Below are 6,962 nucleotides of genomic sequence, written 5' to 3'. Positions count from 1 at the left end.
AGCAGACTTTGTGAAAATTAATATTGGTGTCATTCTCAAAACTTTTGGCAACAACTGTACATTACTCTTACAGAATTTCCACCTGGGTGAGGATATTGGAAATTTCATCAAAATCTATTGGACTTGTTTTTAACTAGGACAGAATCATTTATAAGGTACTTTTTCAGACATAATATAGTTACAGCAGATACCCTTATTGTATGGGACACTTTTAAATGTGCCTTTAGGGGCCATGCAATTCAAATCAAATCAAATGTTATTGGTCAAATACACATGGTTAGCAGATGTTAATGCGAGTGTAGCGAAATGCTTGTGCTTCTAGTTCCGACAGTGCAGTAATATCTAACAAGTAATCTAACAATTCCACAACAACTACCTTATACACACAAATGTAAAGGGATGGAATAATAATATGTACATATAAATATATGGATGAGCGATGGCCGAGCGGCATAGGCAAGATGCAATATATGGTATAAAATACAGTATATACATATGAGATGAGTAATGCAAGATATGTAAACATTATTAAAGTGACTAGTGTTCCATTTATTAAAGTGGCCAATGATTTGAGTCTGTATGTAGGCAGCAGCCTCTGTGTTAGTGATGGCTTTTTAACAGTCTGATGGTCTTGAGATAGAAGCAGTTTTTCAGTCTCTCGGTCCCAGCTTTGATGCACCTGTACTGACCTCGCCTTCTGGATGATAGAGGGGTGAACAGGCAGTGGCTCGGGTGGTTCTTGATATTTGTGGCCTTCCTGTGACATTGGGTGCTGTAGGTGTCCTGGAGGACAGGTAGTTTGCCCCCGGTGATGCCTTGTGCAGACCACATCACCCTCTGGAGAGCCTTGCAGTTGATGGCGGTGCAGTTGCCGTACCAGGTGATGATACAGCCCGACAGGATGCTATCAATTGTGCATCTGTAAAAGTTTGTGAGGGTTTTAGGTGACAAGCCAAATTTCTTCAGCCTCCTGAGGTTGAAGAGGCGCCAAGGTGGACCAATTCAGTTTGTCCGTGATGTGTACGCCGAGGAAGTTAAACCTTTCCACCTTCTCCACTGCTGTCCCGTCGATGTGGATAGGGGGGTGCTCCCTCTGCTGTTTCCTGAAGTCCATGATCATCTCCTTTGTTTTGTTGACGTTGGGTGAGAGGTTGTTTTCCCGACACCACACTCCGATGGCCCTCACCTCCTCCCTGTAGGCTGTCTCGTCATTGTTGGTTATCAAGCTCACTAGTGTTGTGTCGTCTGCAAACTTGATGATTAAGTTCGAGGTGTGCATTGCCATGCACTCATGGGTGAACAGGGAGTACAGGAGAGGGCTGAGCACGCACCCATGTGGGGCTCCGGTGTTGAGGATCAGCGAAGTGGAGATGTTGTTTCCTACCTTCACCACCTGGGGGCGGCCTTTCAGAAAGTCCAGGACCCAATTGCACAGGGCGGGGTCGAGACCCAGAGCTTTAATTTTAATGAGCTTGGAGGGTACTATGGTGTTGAATGCTGAGCTGTAGTCAATGAACAGCATTCTTACATATGTAGGTAACGTAGGTATTCTTCTTGTCCAGATGGGATAGGGCAGTGTGCAGTGTGATGGCGATTGCATCGTCTGTGGACCTGTTGGGATTGTATGCAAACTCAAGTGGGTCTAGCGTGGCAGGTAAGGTGGAGGTGATATGATCCTTGACTAGTCTCTAAAAGCACTTTATGATGACAGAAGTAAACGCTATGGGGTGTTAGTCATTTAATAGTTCAGTTATCTTTGCCTTATTTGGTACAAGAACAATGGTGGCCATCTTAAAGCACGTGGGGACAGCAGACTGGGATACTCATCTTTCAAATTTAGGTCAAAATAATAAATATTTTTCCCCCAACACTGTCTTAGCAGAGAGGCCACCACCCCCCACCCAGAAGCAAGACACTTAAACACTTTGAGGACAGCAGCTCACAGGCCACATAAGGGCCAGAGTAGGAGCTAAGACACTGAACAGACCGAAACCCTGAGAGGATTGGAGCTAAGACACTGAACAGACCGAAACCCTGAGAGGATGGGAGCTAAGACACTGAACAGACTGAAACCCTGAGAGGATGGGAGCTAAGACACTGAACAGACCGAAACCCTGAGAGGATGGGAGCTAAGACACTGAACAGACCGAAACCATGAGAGGATGGGAGCTAAGACACTGAACAGAGCAAAACTCTGAGCGGAATATATGCTATGCACTGGATGCATGGAGGAAGAGATGCGTAATTTATGTTTCCTGTATTTTCATCCTTTTCTGTAAAGAAATAACTCCATGTTGAACACTGTGGTTACAGTATTATTTCCCCCAAAATAAACATTTCACCCTGAAATTAGTCACCCATGATTCACCAAACAATATTTTGAAAGAGGAAGCAAATTCTTTAAGCACATGTTTTCGTTTCAGTCTTCTCCATCTCCACTAACCGAAGATAATTGTAAGGATTTAAAAAATTATAATAATGTAAAATTAAAAGCTGTACAGAAAGATCAATATGAATGGCAAATTACAGAAGAAGAACTTCTTGATGCAATTAAATCCTTTAAGTCCAGGAAAACTCCAGGGCTGGATGGCCTACCAGTTGAGGTATACCAAACCTTTTTAGGGGGACCGTTCTTAGCATGTTTTAACCACTCCTATAAAATGGTAGATTATTAAATACTCATTATTACTGAAACAGGACCCAAGTGATAAATATAAAGATTCAGTCCATTAAAAATTGACAATTTTTTGTAAGGCTCCTTACACATCAGTGTTGTGATAGAAACATTTTTGCAAAATGCATAGCACATAGAATTAAAAAGGTAATGTCAGATATTATTCATCCTAATCAGACAGGGTTTTTACATGGACGATATATTGAAGATAATTCCGTATAAGACTGGAAATACTGGAAACAATAGAACACTATGAAAAATCTGGGAAACCAGGCCTGGTATTCATTGCTGACTTTGAAAAGGATTTTAATAAAGTACGACTGGAATAGATATATATGCCTGGAATATATACATTTAGGAGAATCTTGTTTACAATAGGTTAAAGTTATGTATAGTAACCCTAGGTGTTAAATAGTAAATAATGGCTACTTCTCAGAAAGTATTAAACTGTCAAGAGGAGTAAAACAAGGTTGTCAACTATTGGCATATCTATTTATTATGGCCATCGAAATGTTACCTATTAAAATCAGACAATAATATCAAGGGGATAGAAATCCATGGCTTAAAAACGAAGGTGTCATTGTATACTGATGATTCATGTTTTCTTTTAAATCCACAATTTGGATCCCTCCACAGCCTCATATAAGATCTAGATATTTTTTCTAACCTCTCAGGATTACAACCAAAGTGTGCTATATTACATATTGGATAACTAAAAAAGACAACCTTTACATTACCGTGTAGTTTACCAATACAATGGTCTGACTTGGAGGTGGACATACTCAGTATTTATATCCCGAAAGAAAGAATGGATCTCACTACAATATATTGTTTATAGAAAGTTAGCAAAAATAGATAAGATCGTGCTACCATGGAAAGGAAAATACCTGTCTATTTGTGGAAAAATCACCCTGATTAACTCTTTAGTCATATCCCAGTTTACCTATTTTCTTAAGGCCTAGCCTACACCTAGCTACTTGTTTTTTTAAATTATATGAGCAAAAAATATTCCATTTTATTTGGAACGGCAAGCCAGACAAAATTAAACTGGCCTATTTATATAATGAATATGAATTTGGAGGGCAGAAATTATTAAAAATGAAAGCATTAGACTTCTCACTAAAGGCTTCAGTCATACAAAAGTTACACTTAAATCCAACTGGTTCTCTAGCAGATTAGTCAAAATTGCCTTATTTAAGAATAGCCTTTTTCCCTTTTTTTCAGATTACAACCTCTCACTTTCGGTTATTTGAAAATGAAATAATCTAAAAAAATATCGCTATAAAGTTGCTTGCAATGTCAGTTTAATCCACCAGAAAAGACAGAACAAATGTTACTGTCACGCCCTGACCTTAGAGAGCCGTTTTATTTCTCTATTTGGTGAGGTCAGGGTGTGATGTGGGGTGGGCATTCTATGTTTTGTATTTCTTTGGTTTTGGCCGAGTGTGATTCCCAATCAGAGGCAGCTGTCTATCGTTGTCTCTGATTGGGAATCATACTTAGGTAGCCTGTTTTCCCACCTATGTTGTGGGATCTTGTTTTTTGTTAGCTCTGTGAAGCCTGCAGAACGTGACGTTCGTTATTCCTTTTGTTGTTTTTGTTTGGTGTTCTGAGAAATTAAAGAATCATGAACACCTACCACGCTGCACCTTGGTCCACTTCTTCAGACGGAAGTTACAGAAGATCCCACCACAAAAAGACCAAGCAGCGTTTTCTGGAGGAGTGGACATGGGAGGAGATACTGGAGAGCAAGGGACCCTGTGCGCAGGCTGGAGAATATCGCCATCCTAAGGAGGAGATGGAAGCAGCTAAAGCGGAACGGTGAAGATACGAGGAGTTGGCACGACGAAGCATGCACGAGAGGCAGCCCCCAAAAATGTTTTGGGGGGGCACACGGGGAGATTGGCGGAGTCAGGATATAGACCTGAGCCAACTCCCCGTGCCTACCGCAGGGAGCACACAGCCCGGTGCGCTCGGAGCCAGCTCTCCGCAAGTGCCACGTTAGAGTGGGCATCCAGCCAGAGCGGATTGTGCCAGCTCAGCGCTCTTGGTCTCCGGTGCGCCGTTTCGGCCCATGGTATCCTGCGCCGGCTCTGCGCACAGTGTCTCCGGTATGCTGTGACAGCTCAGTGTGTCCTGTGCCTGCGCTCCGCACGTGCCGGGCTAAAGTGGGCATTCAGCCACGAGGAGCGGTGCGAGTTCTAAGCACCAGATCTCCAGTGCTCCCCCACAGCCCGGTTCAACCTGTGCCTGCGCTCTGGAGGTGCCGGGCTAAAGTGGGCATTCGGCCTGGAAGAGTGGTGCCAAGGATAAGCACCAGATCTCCAGTGCTCTCCCACAGCCCGGTTCATCCTGTGCCTGCTCCACGGGTCAGTCCGGAGCCTGCAGCGACGGTCTCCAGTCCGGGGCCTGCAGCGACGGTCTCCAGTCCGGGGCCTGCAGCGACGGTCTCCAGTCCGGGGCCTGCAGCGACGGTCCCCAGTTCGGAGCCTCCAGTGACGGTCCCCGGTCCGGAGCCTCCAGAGACGGTCCCCGGTCCGGAGCCTCCAGAGACGGTCCCCGGTCCGGGGCCTGCGGCGAGGGTCCCCGCTCCGGGGCCTGCGGCGAGTGTCCTCAGTCCGGGGCCGGCGGCGAGGGTCCACGCACCGGAGGCGCCACCAAGGTGGGGGGAGCCAGAGGTGGAGCGGGGGCTACGCACCGAACCGGAGCCGCTGCCAAGGGTAGATGCCCACCCGGACCCTCCCCTATAGGTTCAGGTTTGCGGCCAGCAGTCCGCACCTTTGGGGGGGGGGGGGTACTGTCACGCCCTGACCTTAGAGCCGTTTTATTTCTCTATTTGGTGAGGTCAGGGTGTGATGTGGGGTGGGCATCACCAAAATTGGTTTAAAAAAACTGTGATAAATAAAAAAGTATACCAGTTTCATTTGAGGACCAACAAATGGACAGCTGTGCCATATAGATATCAAAATCTTTGGGAAGAGATTTTCGATTTACCGATTCCATGGCACATGGTTTATGAACTGACACACAAAACGACACTGGATTTAAAACTTAGAATTTTTCAATTTAAATTATTATACAAAATTCTTGCAACCAATAGAATGTTATATATATGGGGAATACAACCATCCCAGCTCTGCAGATTTGGCTGCGAAGAGACAGAATTATTAGATCATTTGTTTTGGTACTGTCCATATGTAGCTTGTTTTTTGCATATAGGTTCCGCACTTTTGTGAAACATCACAGCACAGTTGAAAAATATATGGCAAATATAAATCAAAACTGGATGGTCTTCAGAGATAGATGGGAGGGGTTGAGGGCAGCTCAAGGGTGGGACTAAAAACAAACTAAATCTATTGTAAAATATACTGTGTCTGTAAAATGTACATAGTATGTATGAGCTGGAAGTAGAAGCCTAAGTGTTGTTGTACATTAGTTTATTCCAATTAGGGGAGGGGTGGTAATGTTAGGGGGAAATAATAAAGGAACATATATTTTAAAAATATATATTTTATATACACTACCAGTAAAAAGTTTTAGAACACCTACTCATTCAAGGGGTTGTCTTTATTCTTACTATGTTCTACATTGTAGAATAATAGTGAAGACATCAAAACTATGAAATAACACATATGGAATCATGTAATAACCAAAACAGTGTTAAACAAATCAAAATATATTTTAGATTTTAGATTCTTCAAAGTAGCCACCCTTTCTTTGATGACAGCTTTGCACACTCTTGGAATTCTCTCAACCAGCTTCACCTGGAATGCTTTTCCAACAGTCTTGAAGGAGTTCCCACATATGCTGAGCACTTGTTGGCTGCTTTTCCTTCACTTCACTTCACTTCACTTCCTTCATTGAGGTATTATGTACATGAATGTATAGTTAAAGTGACTGTGCATATGATAAACAGAGTAGCAGCAGCGTAAAAGAGGGGTTGGAGGCGGGGCGGGGCACACAATGCAAATAGTCCGGGTAGCCATTTGATTACCTGTTCAGGAGTCTTATGGCTTGGGACTAAAAACTGTTGAGAAGCCTTTTTGTCTTAGACTTGGCACTCCGGTACTGCTTGCCATGCGGTAGTAGAGAGAACAGTCTATGACTGGGGAGGCTGGGGTCTGACAATTTTTAGGGCCTTCCTCTGACATCGCCTGGTGTAGAGGTCCTGGATGGCAGGCAGCTTAGCCCCAGTGATGTACTGGGCCGTACGCACTACCCTCTGTAGTGCCTTGCGGTTGGAGGCTCATGAAGCTGGTTTGAGCGAATGCCAAGCATGTGCAAAGCT

This window comes from Salvelinus sp. IW2-2015, linkage group LG30 (assembly GCF_002910315.2).
Source record: "Salvelinus sp. IW2-2015 linkage group LG30, ASM291031v2, whole genome shotgun sequence".
Lineage (NCBI taxonomy): Eukaryota > Metazoa > Chordata > Actinopteri > Salmoniformes > Salmonidae > Salvelinus > Salvelinus sp. IW2-2015.
This window is presented reverse-complemented; position numbering follows the sequence as displayed.